Source organism: Xiphophorus hellerii, chromosome 23 (assembly GCF_003331165.1).
Source record: "Xiphophorus hellerii strain 12219 chromosome 23, Xiphophorus_hellerii-4.1, whole genome shotgun sequence".
NCBI classification, from domain to species: domain Eukaryota; kingdom Metazoa; phylum Chordata; class Actinopteri; order Cyprinodontiformes; family Poeciliidae; genus Xiphophorus; species Xiphophorus hellerii.
Window position 1 is genome coordinate 168,296 of NC_045694.1, and position 21,791 is coordinate 190,086.

At 46.5% G+C, this 21,791-nt stretch overlaps 1 protein-coding gene and 1 long non-coding RNA gene across 2 annotated transcripts in view; one reads left to right on the forward strand and one right to left on the reverse strand.

Annotated features, from left to right (window-relative positions):
- LOC116714596 (alpha-1,3-mannosyl-glycoprotein 4-beta-N-acetylglucosaminyltransferase B) overlaps window positions 1–21,791 on the forward strand; it is a 776,799-nt gene that overhangs the window by 123,528 nt on the left and 631,480 nt on the right. The window lies entirely within an intron of this gene.
- LOC116714628 (uncharacterized) lies at window positions 1,320–2,069 on the reverse strand. The gene is made up of 2 exons (XR_004338097.1): window positions 1,860–2,069; window positions 1,320–1,825 (listed from the first exon to the last, which is right to left on the reverse strand). It is a non-coding gene; the product is annotated as an uncharacterized LOC116714628 (long non-coding RNA).

Genomic DNA, 21,791 nt, shown 5'->3' on the forward strand with positions numbered 1-21,791 from the left:
AGCGTACCACCCAGACTGTTGCATGCCCAGAGTGAAGCATGAGGGTGGATCAGTGATGGTTTGGGCTGCCATATCATGGCATTCCCTTGGCCCCATACTTGTGCTAGATGGGCGCGTCACTGCCAAGGACTACCGAACCATTCTGGTTCAAACATTGTATCCTGAAGGCGGTGACGTGTATCAGGATGACAATGCACCAATACACACAGCAAGACTGGTGAAAGATTGGTTTGATGAACATGAAAGTGAAGTTGAACATCTCCCATGGCCTGCACAGTCACCAGATCTAAATATTATTGAGCCACTTTGGGGTGTTTTGGAGGAGCGAGTCAGGAAACATTTTCCTCCACCAGCATCACGTCGTGACCTGGCCACTATCCTGCAAGAAGAATGGCTTAAAATCCCTCTGACCACTGTGCAGGACTTGTATATGTCATTCCCAAGACGAATTGACGCTGTATTGGCCGCAAAAGGAGGCCCTACACCATACTAATAAGTTATTGTGGTCTAAAACCAGGTGTTTCAGTTTCATTGTCCAACCCCTGTATATCTCCATATATATATAACAAGTACACACCAGGAAGTTATCCTAATTGTCCCAAATGTAAAGTAATCACAGGGACTAGAATTCACTGTTTATGGGAGAGTAATATAGAGTCATTCTGGCGAGGAGTATATGGAGAAATCAGCTCCGCTATAGGAAACAAACATTTCTCCCTAGTCCGGTCCTGTGTCTCCTTGGGTTCATACCCAGTCACCTGGATATTCACAAAGAGACTGTGCAATTCCTATTGATGTTGGCCAGAAAATCGATAACGCTTAAATGGGTTGGTTGTGATGCCCCTTCGATCCAACTATGGAAAAACTTACTTTCTGAAGTTATTGTATTAGAAAGATTGAGATACTGTCTGAATGGGAAATTCTATGCTTTTAAAAAAAGATGGGAACGTATTCTTGAATACTTCAAAATTTCAAAATTAAAAAACCAGTAATGTGAATCCGAATGATGTATATGTTTAAGTTTATCTATAAATTGGTTACGTTTCTCATACGATTGCTGTAATTTATGTCCATGCCTCCAGTTTTATTTTCTGTATCAGTGCTGTATAAGTTTTGTCCTGTTATTGTTCTTTCCTTTTCTCTTTTTGTATAAATGTTCAAAAATACCTAATAAACATAATATTTAAAAAAAACAACATGATCAACTATAATAAAAATACCATTTACAATATATACATAAGAAATTTAATTGAGCAAAAGTCAATAACAAACAAATGAATTAGGTTCACAGAAGAATAACCAGGATTGTTAAACAGATACAAGCAATAATTTACATTTTTATTTTTACGGTGCCATGTATATTATTCTGAGACTTTTTGTTGGTAGAGTTTTATATTTAGGAAAAAATCTGGTTAAACTATTTAGTCTTCCAAGGTGGAAATTTTTCTTTGACTCTAAAACGATAAAATAAAACTCTTTCATAGAATCACAATATCAACACTTTGTGCATCAAGTAAAACACTTAGCATGCTACAGGTAAATGTTATCATTTAGTTTGGCTAAGAATAATTATTGCTCTGTCAATAAATGACTTCTAATCGATGTTCTTAGTTACCAGAGGAAAACAATAAGGCCTTCATGAGCTCAAACTATTACCTACTATTTTACCTGCCATTGAAAGTTTTCTGAAAATATTGTCTGTTAGTCTGCAGCTCATGTGACCAAAGGAGATGAAAAGTTAAAACAGTCCACAGTTAAAAGTTGAGTTGAGTTAAAACTCTAGTTAGAACGTAAAGTTTTAACATTTTAACTCAACAACCTCTACCTAACTGGTTGTACACAACGTCTGGTTGGGTAACCCAAAGATCACTGGGTCTAAAAAGACAGAGTCTCTGAGAATAGTTCTTAAAGATATAGCCAGTGTTTTCAGCAAAACTGAGCTGACTGTCCAGGAATGACAAGGAATTTAAAATTTACCACAGTTTCAACAGGTTGGCCATCGAGTGAAACTGGAATCACTTTCAGGTTTTGTTTATGTCATTTAATTAGCTCTACTTCCTTAAGAAAATGAAAAGGTATGTTCTTTAGTGAGGGGATTTATCTTTTACGGTGCCAGTAATGCCAGAATTAATAGTAAATTATAAGGATGTTGTGCTATTCTGATTTAATACTGTAATTATATTAGCTGTGTTACCACCCCACGCCACTAGAGGCAGTATCAGGCCCGAAAAGATGCCACTAAGGAGCAGATTTAGAAGTTCACAGAAAGCTACAGAATCTGTTAAAAACTGTGAGCTGCACTGAAGTAAATAAAAGAGAAAAGTTCAAATAAATGCTGGGAGTGAAAATCCTTCCTAAAGGTGAAAATATATCACAGATTTCAAAAGAAAATAAAAACGGGAGACCTTGGATAATATAGGAAATAGCGCCCCCTTCACTTCCGGAGTGCAATGGTCCCATTTCTAAATAAGGTCCGAGACTGACAGAGGTCTGTCCCGCCCTTCCTGTTTGCTGCAGAGAGGTGGACTTGGACCTGGAGGACGGGTAACCGGGTCCAGAGGACGGACCGTCCACAAGCCGGTTGAACTGGCCCCGCCCCCTTCAGCACAGAGCAGCTCTTAGTCAGACCTGTCACTCTTTTTAATCTGCAGTTTCAGCAGAAAGTGCTTCCACCTTCATCTCTCTGCCTTCCCTCCTCCTGCTCCTCTTCCTCCGGCGGGTCCCTGGGAACCAGCCGCCGCTGCTGTAATCCCTCCCTCTTAATTAAGATTTCTCTCAGCTCATCTCTCCTCATCCTCTGTTTGGCCTGAAACTTTCTGCGCCTGACAAGAAATCGATGGAAGAGGGGGGGCTCAGGTATCGGATTGCAGGTGGGCCCCTGAGGGCCCCGGCCGGCCGCGCGGCCCGGCAGCGGCTCCTCGGCTGTCGGACAGAACCATGAGGCGCTAATAGGCTCCGCTGCGGTTAGCCGGGATGATCTGGATGGCGGGATCTTTACCAGGTCTCCGGGTTCGCGGGCCCGGCCGGCCGGCCCGGCCTGTCGGCGCGCTCCCAGGAATATCCGCCATAAATAAATGATCGGCTGAACTTTCTGTCAATTAGGAATCAGAGGGAGCTGGACTCGTTGTGAAGCCGCTTGCAGAATATTCATGAGCGGCGGCGTTTCCCGGGACGCGGCGCTCGGCGGGATTAGCCGCAGCTTCAGGTAGAAAATATTATTTACTCTTTGTTCAGGATCTCTCTCTCCGCGCTGCTTCCATGTTTGGCCTGAAAGTTGAGAGCGAGTCCAGGCGCCGCATCATTTATTCAGGAACTCGGCTGTTTCTAGTCGCTGGAGATGCTGCAGGACTCGGCGAACCGGGCCGGTGCCGGCTCGGCACAAAACAAAGCTGCTGCAGTCCTGAAACTCCGAAAAACATTTTTACTTTAACAGTTCAGAGCAAATCAAAGCTGCGGCTGCAGGCCGCTGAGTGGACAGAACCGGAACCAGAACCAGATCCGGTCTGCTGCTGGTTCTGGTCGGCTGCAGTGAATCTTCATGTCGGACCTGCTCTCCTGTCAGCTCAGATTTAATCTCAATTCGTTCCCAGACTAGCAGCAGAACTGGAGAATCAGAGTGGTTTCTCCTGTCCACAGAAGATCTTTGTTCCGGTTCCTGGTTCTTCCAGAGGATCTGCAGGAACCTGGTGGTCCTCTGATGATGTCACATCATGACATCATCACAGAAAACAGGTGAAGAACCGCAGCAGTCTGCTCTGGAACTATGTATCCCACAATGCACTGGGCTAACATCAGGGCTAAAACGTTGCTGCTGCGACTGAAGCCGGAGATTTCCAGACTGATATCCGAGTTAATTAAGCTAACTTCACTCATTCACTAAATGGGAAACTTAGCTAAATCATTAGCAGAAGCTAATGCTAAACACATGGTTGACAGAAGCTAATGCTAAACACGTAGTTGGCAGAAGCTAATGTTAACCACATTTTTGACAGAAGCTAATGCTAAACACATGGTTGGCAGAAGCTAATGCTAAACATGAATATATTTGTCTCTCTTCTCCTTCCTGTTCTGAGATTCGCTAACCCTAAAATCCTCAGTTTCTGATTCTGTTACATTTTGTCACATTAAAGTTTTACAAACATGAAGAGACATAAAGTTCATCCAACTCATGAAGACGGGGAACAAATCATGGTAATTGGTTTGAAAGGCTTAAAAATGGCAGTCATTTTGAAAAATTCCCACCATTTTGAAAAATGACCATCGTCCAAAAATAGCTAAGAAGCTAACTGGAAACTGCCTGCACTGTAAAGAACCACGCTGCTCCACAAAGAGAAAAGAGGCGACTGCTAATGCTAATGAGAAGCTAGTGGCTCAGAGCAGGAAGGCAACAGCAACCAGTTCAGACCCACATTCTGGTGTCCGTCAGCTGAGTTTGGGCGACTCGTCTTGATGTCGCCCTGCGATGGACTGGCGACCTGTCCAGGTGACCCCACCTCTCGCCCGCTAACCTCTCGCGACCAAACCAAGGATAAATTTGTTGGAAAATGTAAGAAATAGCAAATCTGATACTTACTGTAACTGAATAATAATAATGAATGAAAACATGTAAAGTATCTGAATACCAATGTTCAGATTCAGGTTCTGGTTCTGGTTCTGCACAGGTTTCAGCAGCATGTCACCTTAACGTCGGTGTAGTGAATTGTTTACAAATGGCCGCCTGGTTCTGCTGTGGTTCTTTTCCAGATCCGTTTATTAAAATGCCAGGAGTGTCAGAATCAATGACCCGCATTATTCCTGACCCACCGCCAACCACCCCCGCTGCCCCCCACCTCCCCCGTTACCCCCTACCTCTTCCGTTGCCCCCCACCTCCCCCCCGGTGCAGATGTGAGTCCGGCTCCCAGGTGGTTCCCTCTCCATCAGCGGTTGTGGAACTGCAGGATCGGCCGGGCGGCGATCCGTCCCATAATCACCTCGGCCCGCCGGATTCTTTTCAGCGGCTGGAGTTTCCCCGCCGCGCCCCACAGGTTCCCACCGGCCCCACAGGGCCCCACAGGGCCCCGCAGCCGCGTTTAATGAATTTCCTGTCTTACAGCCTCAGAAATGTCAACACTCAATCAGGCTGTAATTGAATTTGTGCAGCATTTTCCTCCTAAAGCGGCTCCATTAGAACATTCTTCAGCTGGAAAACTGACACCGGCTCTGTTTTTACTGCTGCTAATGTCTCTAGCATGTGTTCGGACCGGACTGGGTCGGGCCGGGAGGGAGGCAGCACCGAGCTGCTGGGCCCGACAGGTTTACGTTCCAACAATCATGTGTCGTTACCATGCCGACTCTTCTTCTCTTCTCTAATTACGGTGGAGTCATGGCGGGAACAGCTGCTGTTTAACGGTTCTGGTCCAACACAAGCAGCCAGAACCACGTTGGACCCGATCTGGCCGGTTCCGCCAGAGAAACAACTGTTTTTATTTTACTTGAACATCTGTTAACCTGACATTTATACATCATGTTTGACCTTTAAAGTTGTCCAGAACAATGGACCCTGCTGGACCAGGTTCAGTTTGGTTCTGACCCGGTTTGTTCCTGTGCAGAGAAATGGAGTGAAGTCGGTGTGTGTCCTGGAGGCGGTGAAGTCGGTCTGTGTCCTGCAGGCGGTGAAGTCGCTGTGTGTCCTGCAGGCGGTGAAGTCGCTGTGTGTCCTGCAGGCGGTGAAGTCGCTGTGTGTCCTGCAGGCGGTGAAGTCGCTGTGTGTCCTGCAGGCGGTGAAGTCGGTGTGTGTCCTGCAGGCGGTGAAGTCGGTCTGTGTCCTGCAGGCGGTGAAGTCTGTGTGTGTCCTGCAGGCGGTGAAGTCGCTGTGTGTCCTGAAGGCGGTGAAGTCGCTGTGTGTCCTGAAGGCGGTGAAGTCGGTGTGTGTCCTGGAGGCGGTGAAGTCGGTGTGTGTCCTGCAGGCGGTGAAGTCGCTGTGTGTCCTGAAGGCGGTGAAGTCGGTGTGTGTCCTGAAGGCGGTGAAGTCGGTGTGTGTCCTGGAGGCGGTGAAGTCGGTGTGTGTCCTGAAGGCGGTGAAGTCGGTGTGTGTCCTGGAGGCGGTGAAGTCGGTGTGTGTCCTGCAGGCGGTGAAGTCGGTCTGTGTCCTGCAGGCGGTGAAGTCGGTGTGTGTCCTGCAGGCGGTGAAGTCGCTGTGTGTCCTGCAGGCGGTGAAGTCGCTGTGTGTCCTGCAGGCGGTGAAGTCGGTGTGTGTCTCTGCGTGTTTCCAGGATGAGGTCGCGGTTCGTTGAGGTTCAGCTGCAGCTTCGCTCGCTGGGAGAAGCATAAATCTGTTGGGCGTGTCGTCCGGCTCTGGGGGAAACTGCGGCTCAGACCTTCCTCTGGCTTGTGGGAACCCGCCGCCGCCGGGTCGTTCCGTCCGCTGAGATCGGAAGCGGGACGTGTTGGAGGGACTGCAGGTTTCCATGACGACGGAGCAGATGCAGGAAAAGCAAACGCCAGATGTGCAGAGAGACGATCAGGAGGATCAACCTGATCAGCCGATGGAACGCTCTGATTAGTCCAGGTGATCAGCTGATCATTAGAGAACAATCAGGTAAATGAATAAATAATGAGCTCATTAATATGATGGTGGTGGTGGTGGTGATGTATATGATTTAAATCAGATTTTATTTCCTGATTTAACGCCTTGGAATTAAAAGCTCCTGCTCTTCCTGAAGCTCCGCCTCCAGGAAGTCGTCCCAACACGGCTCCTTTTAATGTTTTTACCAGCGTTGCTCCTATAACGAGCTTAGCAACTGATTGCTAATTACTGTTGGCTAGTCTGAAGGAGCAAAGTGTTGGCTTTCCAGGGAGGGCTGCATCAGGGAGCGAGCAGGAAGTGATGTCGGGTGCAGGTGGTGTTTTTGGGTCCATCAGAGAGACGAACCCGTCCCACCTGCAAAAGAAAGTCTGAACAGTCAGTGTCCAGCGTACGGGGGGTCTGCAGGGAGGCTGGCTGCTCTTATTCTAACCTTTGACCTTAATCAGTCCTGGATGGAGGAGGCCCGACCCAAAGGCTCCGGGGCTCCTGCAGGGGACCCGGCGCTCCTGCGCGGCCCCGGGGCCGGCCTGACTAGGGGAATTTTGCGGCCTCCGGGGCGCAGGTCGTTCACATTCAGCTCTCCTTTTCCTTCCCTCCCAGGAGCGGCAGCTTGGCTCCGGCCGTGATGACTCCTCCAGATGTGCGCTTCCTCCTCGCTCCTCCTCCTCTCCATTGTGAGCTCCACAATTAACATCTATAAATCACGTCCCGAATACTTCCTGCTCAATCACTGGGGAATATTGGGGAACAGCCCAATAACTCATTACAAATTGGAGGCTTAAAGCAGCCAGAAAGATAAATTGTGTGATGGAAAAAACTCCGTAGCAGGACGAGTCTCGGCGATTCAACGACAGCTCGCTCTGCTAAATTAGAGGAAGACGATTAATAAAAACCTCCAACAGTCTGTTTCCTCTGTGAAGATTCCTGCTTGTTTCCACCTGACATCCATCAGTGGAAAAGCTGCCAGATCCAATTAAAAGCACTTCTTCTTTCCTCTAAACTCTGAAGCGCCTCCAGACGGAGGGTTGCTGCAGCAAACATCTCCTTCTGAGAGGGAACCTGCTGAGAGGATTAATGAGGCCGATCGGGCCGCTGGCGGGTTCTCCAAGAACAACAGAACCTGCCAGAGAACATTCTGGTTCAACTGGAAACGAGGGAGGTTAATAAAAAGTCTTTAAAATCTGAGAGGAAAAGAGGATAAAATATTATTTAGGGAAAGAAATCTTTGACTGTTGGTGGATTTATCCTGCAGGAGGTCCAGTCAGTAAATAGATGCTTCCATGCACTGCCATCCAGAACCACTAGAGGGCGATGTTTGTAGAGATTTTGCTTCCTGATGGTTTTCTCTATTAAAACAGTTTCTAATGGGAACATTGTCTGAGCTAAAGGAAGTCTCACCGCAGAGAGCTTTTCCATTCCTGGGATTGGTGCCGGTTTGCTGGGTCTCTGTTTCCTGGGAGAACATTTCAGTAGAACCACTGCTCCTCCTAAATGGACCAATCAGATTACAGATCTTTGATTAATGACCTCCTGTTGGAGCACCGGACCACGCCCCTTACCTGCTAGACCACAACCTGTACCCACCTGATCACCCTGGTCCTCCAACACTCCGCTGGTCCCCAACCCTCCGCTGGTCCCCAACCCTCCGCTGGTCCCCCGACCCTCCGCTGGTCCCCAACCCTCCGCTGGTCCCCCGACCCTCCGCTGGTCCCCCGACCCTCCGCTGGTCCCCAACCCTCCGCTGGTCCCCCGACCCTCCGCTGGTCCCCCAACCCTGCACTGGTCCCCCGACCCTGCACTGGTCCCCCGACCCTCCGCTGGTCCCCGACCCTCCGCTGGTCCCTGACCCTCCGCTGGTCCTCGACCCTCCGCTGGTCCCCGACCCTCCGCTGGTCCTCGACCCTCCGCTGGTTCTCGACCCTCCGCTGGTCCTCCGACCCTGCACTGGTCCCCCGACCCTCCGCTGGTCCCCGACCCTCCACTGGTCCCTGACCCTGCACTGGTCCTCGACCCTGCACTGGTCCTCGACCCTCCGCTGGTCCTCGACCCTCCGCTGGTCCCCCGACCCTCCGCTGGTCCCCGACCCTCTGCTGGTCCCTGACCCTGCACTGGTCCCCGACCCTGCACTGGTCCTCGACCCTGCACTGGTCCCCGACCCTCCGCTGGTCCTCCAACCCTGCACTGGTCCCCCGACCCTCCGCTGGTCCCCGACCCTCCGCTGGTCCCCGACCCTGACCTGAGCTTGCCGCCGCTGGTCTCTTGTCCTCGCCTCCTTGGAGGAAATGGTTTAATTACACATTGAAGGTGCAATAAGAGGGTTTGTTCAGCAGCCTGTGATGCAGCGAGTGCGTTCAAGTGCTCCATATTTCAGCGGGCCGGGCAGCGCCGCTCCAGGATAATGGCTTGTTAAGGTGGAGGAAGACGAGCTGCTTCTGTTCTCTAATCACTCTGAAGCTTTGATTAGCCGCAGCAAACCAGTAATGGCTGGCATTTTCCACAGCCTGTCGGGCCGAGGGGGGGGCGGTTGATTTAACGGCCTCTCCTCCTCCTCCTCCTTCGTCTCGTCCCGGTGGTTCTGATCTATTTTTTACGGCGCGTCTCAGTCATTTATCAAGAGCAGAATGGCCAGTAAAGTAATGTGACATTAGCACCCCGTGACTAACACGTCCGCCAGGAGGAAGAGCGTTGTCTTCTGAATAAATCATGGAGCGTCGGCCTTAATGACGGAGGAACCGACACCAACATCGGCCTGGCCTCTGAACTGCCGCGCTCAGCTGAGACATGTTCAGGTCCAGTTGGGCCTGAATGCCTCGCTTACATCATCACAAACCACATGAATAAATGTAAACCTGCTCCTCTAATGGGGCTGTTTGGAAAGTTACACTGTAAAAAATAACAGCCCTGATCTGGACCATTTAGCCAGTTGTAACAGAAAATATGGTGGTTAGTTTTTCAAAGTCACATTTTCAACATGTTCATTCATTTATCAGTGCCACAGTTTCAAACTAAGTATTGAAGCCACAAGCTTAAAGATTGAACTAACAAGCTAAATATTTAGTTAGCATGTTAGCCTGCTAACTAAATATTCAGGTTCCTCGCCAGCAGCAGGATTTTATAGAGTTAATATATAGTTCTGCATTACTTAAATGTTCAGTTAGCTAGCTAAACAACATCTGGATCATATTTGAGTCCAGTCTTTGACTAGGCCACTCCCAAACATTCAGTTTGATTATTTTTTGTGACACTTTATGGAACTTTCAGGTGTTTATCCTGCAGAACCAAAGTCTGCTTATGAGAGGACCGTAAACTTTGATTTAATGAAGTCGGGATGGATGTCCAGCATGCGAGCGATCAGCAGCAGCTGCATGAGGAGAGGCATGTCCAGCATGCGAGCGATCAGCAGTCGTCTTTGTTTAGAATCCTGAGAACAGACGGTGAAGCTGTCAATGTGGTCAGATAATCCTGCAGTTTCTCCATCTGCATCGATCTCTCTGGCTGTCTGCTGGGGGGTCAGTCATTAGGAGACGGACACTTCTCTCTCTCCCCACCTTGACACTGAGACGGCCAATCAGCTGAAGGCCAGTGGTCAAGATCTGCAGCTGCATAATGCATGGAGCAGCCGGTCCTGAGAGGCGGCAGGAGAGCAGAGTTCACTCATCGTGTTTACCCATTCCACTGTGAGACTGGGTGTGTGTGTGTGTGTGTGTGTGTCTCAGAGCTGGATGGATGGATGGACCTCCTCCTCCTCACTCTGAATCCATCGGATTTACAGCCTTCGTATAAAATGCCAGAGTTAAATTGTATTTGAGCTGCAAAGCCTTAAACAGGAGCAGAAAGTCGGTTTTTATTCCAGGAGTTTGTTTTTGGTGTAAACATACTTTCATGGATGATGAACTGTTGCATCAGGCTCCACAAGGACTGGAGAAACAAACTCAGATCAGTTTATTTAACAGAAGCAGCTAAATGGGGCAAAGGACTCGATATCAGATACAACACTTAAAAATAAATGAAAACACAATCTTGATCTGAAATTCAAGAAATTAAACAAACTTGTGTAAATTAATTCACTGCTTTAGATTAAGTCCACATGGTTTCTCACCACAAGGGGGCGTTTTTCCTGACCTGACAACACACTGAGTCTCTGATTGGCTGTCAGAAATAACTCCACAAACTCATCAGAAAAAGTAGAGATGCTGGAGTAAATGATTTTACTTTATTTGATGGATGTGCATAAGACTGACATGACACCGTTATGAACATGAAGGAGTCTGTTGTCAGGAAGTGTCATTCGGTAAATAATGACTTTTAATGCAAAGTTCCCTTGAAAGTCTATTAAAAGTGCCAACTTTGCATTATTATTTACCAAATGAACAGTCATAGACATTCATAAAGACTCCTTCATGTTCATGACAGTCAAATAAACTGTTACCCTTTTATTTGTGAATAAAACCAATTGGACAAAACCTTTTAAAAAACCTTTAAAAATGCTGTAAATATCAAACATGACTTCAAAGAAATTTGACTGTAAATCAGCGCCTTGAAATTGAGCTTCTGTCTCTTTAAAAAGTCCTGCTCTTCCTGAAACTCCGCCCCTTTTAACTGATGTTCTGTCAGATCGTCCTGTCAGATACAGCCGTCGGTAAACGCTGTCATCACCATATGATTTTATCTAATCAGCAACATCATGACGTGGATCGTCATACACTTTGTTATTAACAGCTGCATGAAATCCTGACTCCTGGTTAACCAGTCAGACCGTCATCAAGCAACTGGGAGGCCAGTTGGCTGCAGCTTTAGCTAGAATCTGCTTTAAATACACTTTGAAACCACGACAATGCATGTTTATCTATCCAGTTATCATTGAAAACAATTTCATGATTTATCGGCTCTTTGCACCTGCTGCGCTGACGTCACAACCGCATGCGCAAATGCGGCTCTTTTTTCCGCTTTGAGTTACCATGACAGCTAGAAAAGACAAAGTCGTATTTCAGACGCAAATAAAACAATACTATGAACATTGCTGCCTTCCTAATATAATGGGCTTTTAAGTTTTCATGGATTTCCAAGCGATCCTGAATTAAGAAGACGGTGGCTTGTAAATATTCGTCGCTACCAGTTAAAGTTAACACCACACAGCAAAGTTTACAGCCTTCACTTCACTCTGGATCAACTTCTTCAGCCTAAAGCAGAAGGTAAAGGAGCCTCCTGTGTTATTTCCATGGAATCACTTCTGTATTCAGCCTGAAAGAGTTTATGGGAACCAGAGAGCAGACCAGAGCCAGACAGCCGAGCTACTGACCCGCCTGTACACACTGCTGTAAACACCGTCCTGCTTCACAAGAAACATGCAAAACTAATAAAGCGAAGTAACACGGAGACCTTAAGGAACACGGCCATATTTTTCTAAAAGCACCAACTCTGAACCTGAACCGTCAGCTGAACTAGAACTCCGACACCAGAGCTGCTCTACTGTTAAGCTATGGGCTTGTTGTTCCTCAGGCTTCAGAAGCAAAAAGCCTGAACCGTAAAATCCCCGTTACTTGGTCTCTGACACTAACGACAATAAACCACGTAATATACTTGAACAGAGGTAAAAACATTGTCCGTTAGAATGGATGAAAAATGTTTAGATACTTAAATAGCACATTTTTACAAGAAAAATGTCTAGCATAAGCTAAAGCTAATGTTAGCCACAAAGTTTAAAGAAAGTAAAACTCACCTTCGTATCTGTGTATAACGAGGCGAACATCTTAAAACCTTTCTCCAGCTTATTGTCGGGGCTTCGGATCGATGTTCATCATTAATTGTTACCTTGGACAAGCCCTGCAAACACCCAGTGGAAAGAGCCTTTTTCAATGATCGGAAACATTGAGCCGCTTTTCCCTGAACGCGGAAGCTGAGGAGCAAAGAGCCCATTTCCATCGTAACTTGTTTCTATGCTGAACTGACAGCTCCTCTGAAGTCGGACCTTTTAATGCACAGGACGGCGTATTCACTGCATGCAGGCTATTCTGACAGCGTAAGATGACCTGATCTGACAGAACAGCAGCACTGCAGTGAGAAGAAGCTCCTATGATGAGCTCAGTTCCACCAAGTGTTTGCTAATTGCTAATAGGCTAAGAGGTTGAGGCTAGCCTAGCTTAGCATTAAAGACAAGGAACAGCTAGCTTAGCTTAGCTAGTTAGTTTGAGTCTGGCTCTAGATTGTTCTTTACTTTCCTTCATTACTGTTTTAAAACGACCTATCAGGTCTAAGAATGCCTCTCTCTGACCAATGAGACGTCAGCGTGGCGCTGAGAGCAGCCTGAGTGTGAGACGTTATTTCCAGAGCATTACAGGTTGATTCCTGGGAACAAATAATCTCCTACCTCAGTCAGACGACTACCTGCTGATTAACCTTGACCCACAGATCAATACCAGCCCCCCAAACACACACACACACACACACACACACCCTGACGGTCCTGCAGACCCCTTGCTCGTCTTCCCGCGCTCCATCAAAGTGTCTGTTAGTCGGAGTGAAAATTAGAGGAGAGAGTCTGCTGGATGAACTGCTGGATGAACTGCTGGATGAACTGCGCTGATCATCGCTGCTGCCGGCTGCAAGTGATGAAGCTGCTGCAGTAAGAAGGTGCTGCTCCAGTCAGAGGGACCAAGCCTGGGAGAGACCTGTGGACAATCTGAGACACTCTGGGACACCATTTGACACTCTGGGACACCTTGAGACACTCTGGGACAACATGAGACACTGTGACACCATTTGACACTCTGGGACAACATGAGACACTGTGACACCATTTGACACTCTGGGACAACATGAGACACTCTGGGACAACATGAGACACTGTGACACCTGGAGAAACTCTGGGACACCATGAGACACTCTGACCTGGAAGACTCAGGCATCCATCAGGAACCACCTGGTCAAGGACTGTGTCCAGCTACATGGTGTCCAGTTAGCTTCTAGCTTACCAGATATGTGGAACTGTCAACAATGTAACTACCAGGTAACTACCTCACCTGGTAGTTCACCGGTGATTACCTTTGACTCTTCCCAAGTTGCTGTTTTGAGATCTTTGCCGAGGCCTTCCTACCCTGGCATCATGCTAATATATCAAGCTAACACGGTGCTGACATGTTGTGCTTACACATGATGCTAACCCACCTGCTGCAGAGCTCGATGTTGTCTCTCCTTGGTGATCGTCTCTTTGTTCTGTGATCCACCTCATTTACTCTGCAGCTCAGTTAGCATGTTCAGTTAGCCTGTTCAGTTAGCCTGTTCAGTTAGCATGTTCAGTTAGCCCATTCAGTTAGCATGTAGCATGTTCAGTTAGCCGTTTCAGTTAACATGCCCAGATAGCATGTTCAGTTAGCATGCTCAGTTAGCCGTTTCAGTTAACCTCCTCAGTTAGCATGTTCAGTTAGCCTTCTCAGTTAGCATGCTCAGTTAGCATGTTCAGTTAGCCGTTTCAGTTAACCTGCTCAGTTAGCATGTTCAGTTAGCCGTTTCAGTTAACCTGCTCAGTTAGCATGCTCAGTTAGCATGTTCAGTTAGCCGTTTCAGTTAACCTGCTCAGTTAGCATGTTCAGTTAGCCTTCTCAGTTAGCATGCTCAGTTAGCATGTTCAGTTTCCTCTTGTTAACATAATTTATTCATGTTTCTCCTGTCGGTGAGGAATAAGCTCATGCTACCGTTAGCTCACACCCTGCTGTAGAAACCTCTGACGACTGAGAGGAAACTTTCTGGACCCTCGTCATTCAGACGTTGAGTTGCATGCTGGGAGGTCGGGGGCGGGGGGCCCGCCGCTGGGTGGTCTCTGCATCTCGGCAGGCCGCCATGTTAATCACATCATGATGCTATTTACATGGATCGATAGCAGAGCGCAGCAGGCGGGGGTCAGGCGCCGTATTAGCATTAGGCGGGGAGGGGGAACTGATGGCGCCGCGGCCGCTCGCCGTCGTGCCTGACGCCCCACACTGGGCCCCGGGGCCACGGCCTTTTCCCCCCAGCGGGCGTCAGACACAAACAGACTGACAGCAAATCTCCAATCGCTGCCTGTCACAGGAACTCAGAGTCAAGGGGTCAAGGGGTCACAGAGGCAGCCGAAGCTCCGGATGACATCAGAGCCCAGAACCAGGAGAACTTCTCTGAACCGGGTCAAACCAGCAGCTGGCAGTGACCCGGGTCCGACAATCAGACATGATGGTTCTGATCCGGTCCGCTCCGGTCTTCAGTCAGCTTCCTGTCCTTCGTGATGCAGTGAAGCTCAGCGCTGCCCCCCCATGGTGAGCGGTGGTAGGGGTTCGATTCCCGCGTTGCGGTCAGGACCCAGCAGGGGGCGCTGCTTTGGAGTCCTCTGGACTGGCTGCAGAACCGCTTCCTACAGAACCAACTGGACCAGCAGCCAGGGTCATGGGAGGTCACACCGAGGTCATGCTGATGTCAGGAGACGCCCTGCAGACCTGGTTCTGATCTGGTCCTGGTCCCGGTCCGGTCAGACTGTGGTCGGTGAGTCTATTCTGCAGATCATGGAGGCGCTGATGAACCCCATCATCATCATCATCATCAGAACCCCTCCCCCTCCAGGACCCGCGGGCGGCGCCGGGCCCGGCTCCGTCCCCCGGCGCCGCGGTTCACCAGGTGTTGTCTGCAACAGGCAATTAGTAGAATAGGTGTAGCTGTCAATCAGGCGGCCGGGAGATTAGCTGCTTGGCCGTAATTAGCGGGTTAGAGGCTCCGTGGCCCAGAGGATAAAGGCTTTGCCAATAATGGGCCCTGGGGTATTAATTACTGAAGGTCGGAGCTGCCGAAAAGGCCTGGATCTTAGCAGCAGCGCACGTAAGATGATTGTTTAAATTTCAAAAATAATACTGGTCTGACAGTTGTTGGAGTCCCGCAGGGCGGCGGGTACAAGGTAGCCGAGGTAATTAGTTTGAAGAGGGAAAGGGCATGGTTACAGGCGTGTTTGTGAAGAGCGGGGGGGAAATATAAATGTGAAGAGCGACGGACGGAGCAGAAATCAGAAAAATAAAAAGTGGGATGTGAGAGGAAGAGGAGGAGGAGGAGGAGACACGGAAAAACAAACAAGCAGGAGGAGAAAACCTGAGCGATGGGAGGATCCAACACCGGAGAGGAGATAGAACAGGAAATGACATCAGAGGGTAAGGTTCAACTCCTCAGCTTCACACCATAAAACTATTCACACCCTGCAGCTCCGTGTAGGCACCAAGCATTCATTCATCCACAACCTGAAAAGTGTGGTGGGAGCCATTAAAGGGATCCAGAACTAGTTGAACATGTTGGCCTAAATATGTTTTAATTTCTTATTAACTAAAAAATTGCTGTCTGTGATTCGCCAAAACTCAAAAATGTACATATTTTGTTATATTTTTCACCCATGGAGGTCGCCATTTTTTCACCGATGGGTTGATGACGTCATCAGGTCCGTTCTGTACTGGAGTCTACAGAGGAAACACAGCAAGGCTAACTTTACCCCAGCAGTTGTTAATCATATTGCGTTGGACTGCTGTCATTTTAGATAACGTCACACTGTGTCACTATCGGCTGTGATAAAAAATAAAAATTGAGGCGAATCTGGATAATTTCCCACAAGAGACAAAGGAGAGCGCAGTGCGAGAGCCGGAGTGGAACAACAACGAAGGACCTGATCTGGACCCTGGACATTTCTCCACAGCACTTTGAGCCATTTATACCAGCAGAACCAACGAAGGCTCTAACAGGTGATCGTTACCTTAACTAGCTAAAAATAAATGCCGTGCTGAGACAAGCAGAGCTGGACGCTCTTTGAGATGCTAACAGGAGCTATACTGCCTGGGTACTGACGTCACCGATCCGACCGGGCCCACGGAGGTCCGGGTCGGTGGTAAAGTCCGGTGTCGCTGTTACATAGCGTCTCGAACCGGACAGAGCACTACAGACGCTGGGAGAAACGTCAAAGGCAAACAGCGCTAACGGAGCTATTACTGATGGAAATGCTAACGGAGCTATTACTGTTGGAAATGCTAATGGAGCCATTACTGCTGGAAATGCTAACGGAGCTGTTACTACTAGAAATGCTAACGGAGCCGTTACTGTTGGAAATGCTAACGGAGCCGTTACTGATGGAAATGCTAACGGAGCCGTTACTGTTGGAAATGCTAACGGAGCTATTACTACTAGAAATGCTAACTGAGCTATTACTATTAGAAATGCTAACGGAGCTATTACTACTAGAAATGCTAACGGAGCTATTACTATTAGAAATGCTAACGGAGCTATTACTATTAGAAATGCTAACGGAGCTATTACTACTAGAAATGCTAACGGAGCTATTACTATTAGAAATGCTAACGGAGCTATTACTATTAGAAATGCTAACGGAGCTATTACTACTAGAAATGCTAACGGAGCCGTTACTGTTGGAAATGCTAACGGAGCCATTACTGTTGGAAATGCTAACGGAGCTATTACTGATGGAAATGCTAACGGAGCCATTACTGATGGAAATGCTAACGGAGCTATTACTGATGGAAATGCTAACGGAGCTATTACTGTTGGAAATGCTAATGGAGCCATTACTGCTGGAAATGCTAACGGAGCTGTTACTACTAGAAATGCTAACGGAGCCGTTACTGTTGGAAATGCTAACGGAGCCATTACTGTTGGAAATGCTAACGGAGCTATTACTGATGGAAATGCTAACGGAGCCATTACTGATGGAAATGCTAACGGAGCCGTTACTGTTGGAAATGCTAACGGAGCCGTTACTGATGGAAATGCTAACGGAGCTATTACTACTAGAAATGCTAACTGAGCTATTACTACTAGAAATGCTAACGGAGCTGTGACTGCTGGAAATGCTAACGGAGTTGTTACTACTAGAAATGCTAACGGAGCCGATACTGTTGGAAATGCTAACGGAGCCGTTACTGCTGGAAATGCTAACGGAGCCGTTACTGCTAGAAATGCTAACTTAGCCGTTACTGCTGGAAATGCTAACGGAGCTGTTACTACTAGAAATGCTAACGGAGCTATTACTACTAGAAATGCTAACGAAGCTATTACTATTAGAAATGCTAACGGAGCTATTACTACTAGAAATGCTAACGAAGCTATTACTACTAGAAATGCTAACGGAGCTATTACTACTAGAAATGCTAACGGAGCTATTACTATTAGAAATGCTAACGGAGCTATTACTACTAGAAATGCTAACGGAGCTATTACTATTAGAAATGCTAACGGAGCTATTACTATTAGAAATGCTAACGGAGCTATTACTACTAGAAATGCTAACGGAGCTATTACTACTAGAAATGCTAACGGAGCTATTACTATTAGAAATGCTAACGGAGCTATTACTACTAGAAATGCTAACGGAGCTATTACTACTAGAAATGCTAACGGTGCTATTACTATTAGAAATGCTAACGGAGCTATTACTACTAGAAATGCTAACGGAGCTATTACTATTAGAAATGCTAACGGAGCTATTACTACTAGAAATGCTAACGGTGCTATTACTATTAGAAATGCTAACGGAGCTATTACTACTAGAAATGCTAACGGAGCTATTACTACTAGAAATGCTAACGGAGCTATTACTATTAGAAATGCTAACGGAGCTATTACTACTAGAAATGCTAACGGAGCTATTACTACTAGAAATGCTAACGGTGCTATTACTATTAGAAATGCTAACGGAGCTATTACTACTAGAAATGCTAACGGAGCTATTACTATTAGAAATGCTAACGGAGCTATTACTACTAGAAATGCTAACGGTGCTATTACTATTAGAAATGCTAACGGAGCTATTACTACTAGAAATGCTAACGGAGCTATTACTACTAGAAATGCTAACGGAGCTATTACTACTAGAAATGCTAACGGAGCTATTACTACTAGAAATGCTAACGGAGCTATTACTACTAGAAATGCTAACGGAGCTAGCTCACCGGTACTGAATGTGAAACCACCGTCAGTAACAGCTGTTGCCGAACCGGACACAGAGCTACAGAACCACTTACTGGACCACACAGTGACCAGGTGAGTCTCATTCATTGTTTCATTATGAACCTGAAGGCAGCAGCAGCTGCTACAGCCAACTCTTCCTCTTCCTCTGTTTGCTCCTCCTCCTCATCTTCATCACCTCTTGTTATTTATAGTTCTGATCGGTTTCAGTTCGCTCCGGTTCAAATTAAAAAGACTTAACAACGTTACTCATCACTGTTTTGGCTGGAGGAGCCAGGCAGTTGGACCGTTACACGTCATTTACCCAGAATGCATTGCAGCGTGAACAACATGGCGACATTCCTGTGAAAATATTTTATTAAAATTGATAAAAACTAAATAACCTACAGTATTATTACTGTATTGTTTTTACATCTAAGATAAATATTTTCCAAATAAGGCCTGTCTTTATAACTAATCGAGGTTACGCAGGAGCGCCGTAGGTCACCTGTCTCCTTAACCTGTCGTCAATTGTGACATCATCAGGATATTTACCCACCTGAGAGCAGCGAGACTGATGTGAGCAAACAATAATAACTAGTAACTTTACTTTCTGGTAGATAAATGAGGTTTCTGTGGAAACTTGTTTAGTTCTGCGATGTTTGGCCTAAAGCCTTCTCAGTGCTGCCCTCTTTGGGTTGAAGAAAGATACTGCAACTGGATTTGGTCCAGCTTCATATCACTCAGCTACGCTCCCTGGTGGCGAGTCAGGAGGTGGAACAGCTAGCATGGCTAGCTTTGATCGATAGCATGTATCAGTTTTGGTCATGTGACTCATCGGTGCGGGACGACTCTGACTGCAGGCAGGAAGAGGCAGTGTTGTATAAAGTACTGAAATCTCAGAGTCAAGTAAAAGTACAAGTACCTCTCCAAAATACGACTTTGGTAAAAGTCCAAGTCACTGACTGAAATGTTACTTGAGTTAAAGTCTTAAAGTATCTGAAACTTCTTGTACTTAAGTATGGAAATTACTGTAAAAATGGATGTACTCAAGTAATGTAATGAAAAGTACAAGTAAAAAGTAAAACAAGGCAAATGCAGTTTGAATGACATTTTTTATATTTTGGTAAACTTGTCAAATACACTTAAAATAATGTACACAACCAAGTGCAGGCAAAATTAAACCTGCTAATAGATATACCTGCAGGCATCATTTAGTTAAGAAAATTAGGTGCTTTACCTATAGCACAAGGTTAACTTAACCTGCTTTACAACTGAACCAGCTTCTTAGTATACCCTCCAGGACAGAAAATACAAAGTTTTTGTAAACCTTAAGTTTTCCCTTCAAGTAAGGTCAGTGCTGAAAATGAGAAAAATAAATAGTACAGAAAATGCGGCCAACATGAAGAAAAAGATCTGTTACGATTACTCTACTTCACAAATCAGTGAATCAGTCAATGCTACAATCAGTAGGTGGTGCACACAACTGGTCATTATGCAAAAGAAAAAAGAATTGGGAGGGAAATGCAGCTTATTGGCATCTGTAAACCTGGTTTTGAACTTGCATGCCTTTCCTATATTCGTTAAATTTAGTCTAAATTGCTATCGCTATGGCTTCTGTCCCCCCTTGAACAGAGGAGTCTAGGTAGCCTGCTACAGTCAACATTAGGCCTCAGCTAAATACACCACGTATGGAACTGAAACAATGCCAAACAAAGTTCATTTATGGTCAAGATTTCACAATAGTGCCTAGTGACCAAGCTATAGTTACTGAAACAGGAGGATTATAACCATTTCATAAGACGTTACCTCGATGTGTTTCTTCAAGTTGGACGGGGAGTTTTTGTAAGATAGAATTTCCACATCTTCGGGCAGGAATAACATAAACTGCATGCGGTACGACGAATCTTTAACACCCACGAAAGAGTGTATTGTGTTTAAATAAGGCCATGGGCTCTCATCACCAGCTGGTGGTTCCCCTGGAACCGTGTCCGACGTAGTTGCAGTCGTTGTGGTCTCCGTTTCCTCCTCCATGTGGCTGCTGCTGATTGCGAGACTTGCTTTGTGTTTAATGGGAGAAGCGAAACAGGTGTATCCTATTGGTGGTGATGAACAAGACCAGGCAAGCAGGCTACCGACTTTGTTCGGTAGCCTACTTGCTACTTGCTAATCAGTAGGTGGGGTCAAAACACTTCGTTTCTCTCTCTCCCTTTTTTGTAACGAGTAACTAAACCACACATTGAAAATGTATCGGAGTAAAAGTACGCAATTAAGTTCGGAAATATAGTGAAGTAAAAGTGAAAGTCATCAAAAATTTTCATACTCGAGGAAAGTATGAAGTACTCCAAAATATACTTAAGTAAAGTAGTAAAGTGTTTTTACTTCGTTACTATACAACACTGGGAAGAGGGCGGGGCTAACGGCTTTAACTTGTGGCTAAATATGGCAGCAGATCATTCCCTCATCCTGACCATTTCGCCACGCCCCTCACGCATTATTGGCTCCGCCCACTTTGGGGGATTTTTGTTGTTAGGGGGCGGGGCTAAGCTTTAAACACTTTAAACAGGAGTGTTTAGCCAATCAGAGCACAGCTGGGCTCCAGCTACATTAATGGGGAAAAAAGAGGCTGGTATAAAACTATAAATCCCAGAATGCATTGCATTAACCCAGTTTGCAGGAGTTTCACTCTGAGATCTGAACCTTTGCCTCCGATCTTCCCTGGAGGAGGAAGGAGGTACTGCATCTCTCAGGTAAATATTCAGTCTGGTTAATCGCTCGTGACGGAAGAATAAACCTGGATTCACAAATGACCTTTGACTCCGTTACTTACAGAAATGACCTTTGACCTTTACTGACGGATGGTTGCTGGGTCGCTCGGACAGACGCGACCTCCTTCCCTTTATCCAGGTTCCTCTTGGAAGTTCGGCTTGGTGTCTGGGTAGAGGTCAGTCAGAGGTCAGCTACAGGTCAGTCAGAGGTCAGCTAGGACCAAACATTATTTCTGATGGTTTAACTCTTTGCGCTGCTTGGTGATCATTTCCTTCATAACGTTTTTTACTCCTGAGCTTTTTGCTCCGTTTCTTTCCTGTTTTCTCACAAACCTTTAATTAGACCATAAATCCTGACGGCAATGTGTTCAATATCTCAGCTGCTAAAGCTAACCACCCTGCTAAGCTAACGTAGCCGCTATTGATTCTGCTGCTTACAAAATATAGATTTTCCTGTTTGTGCCACAGTTGCTGCTGCTCATAAACTATTAATATTGTTATTAAC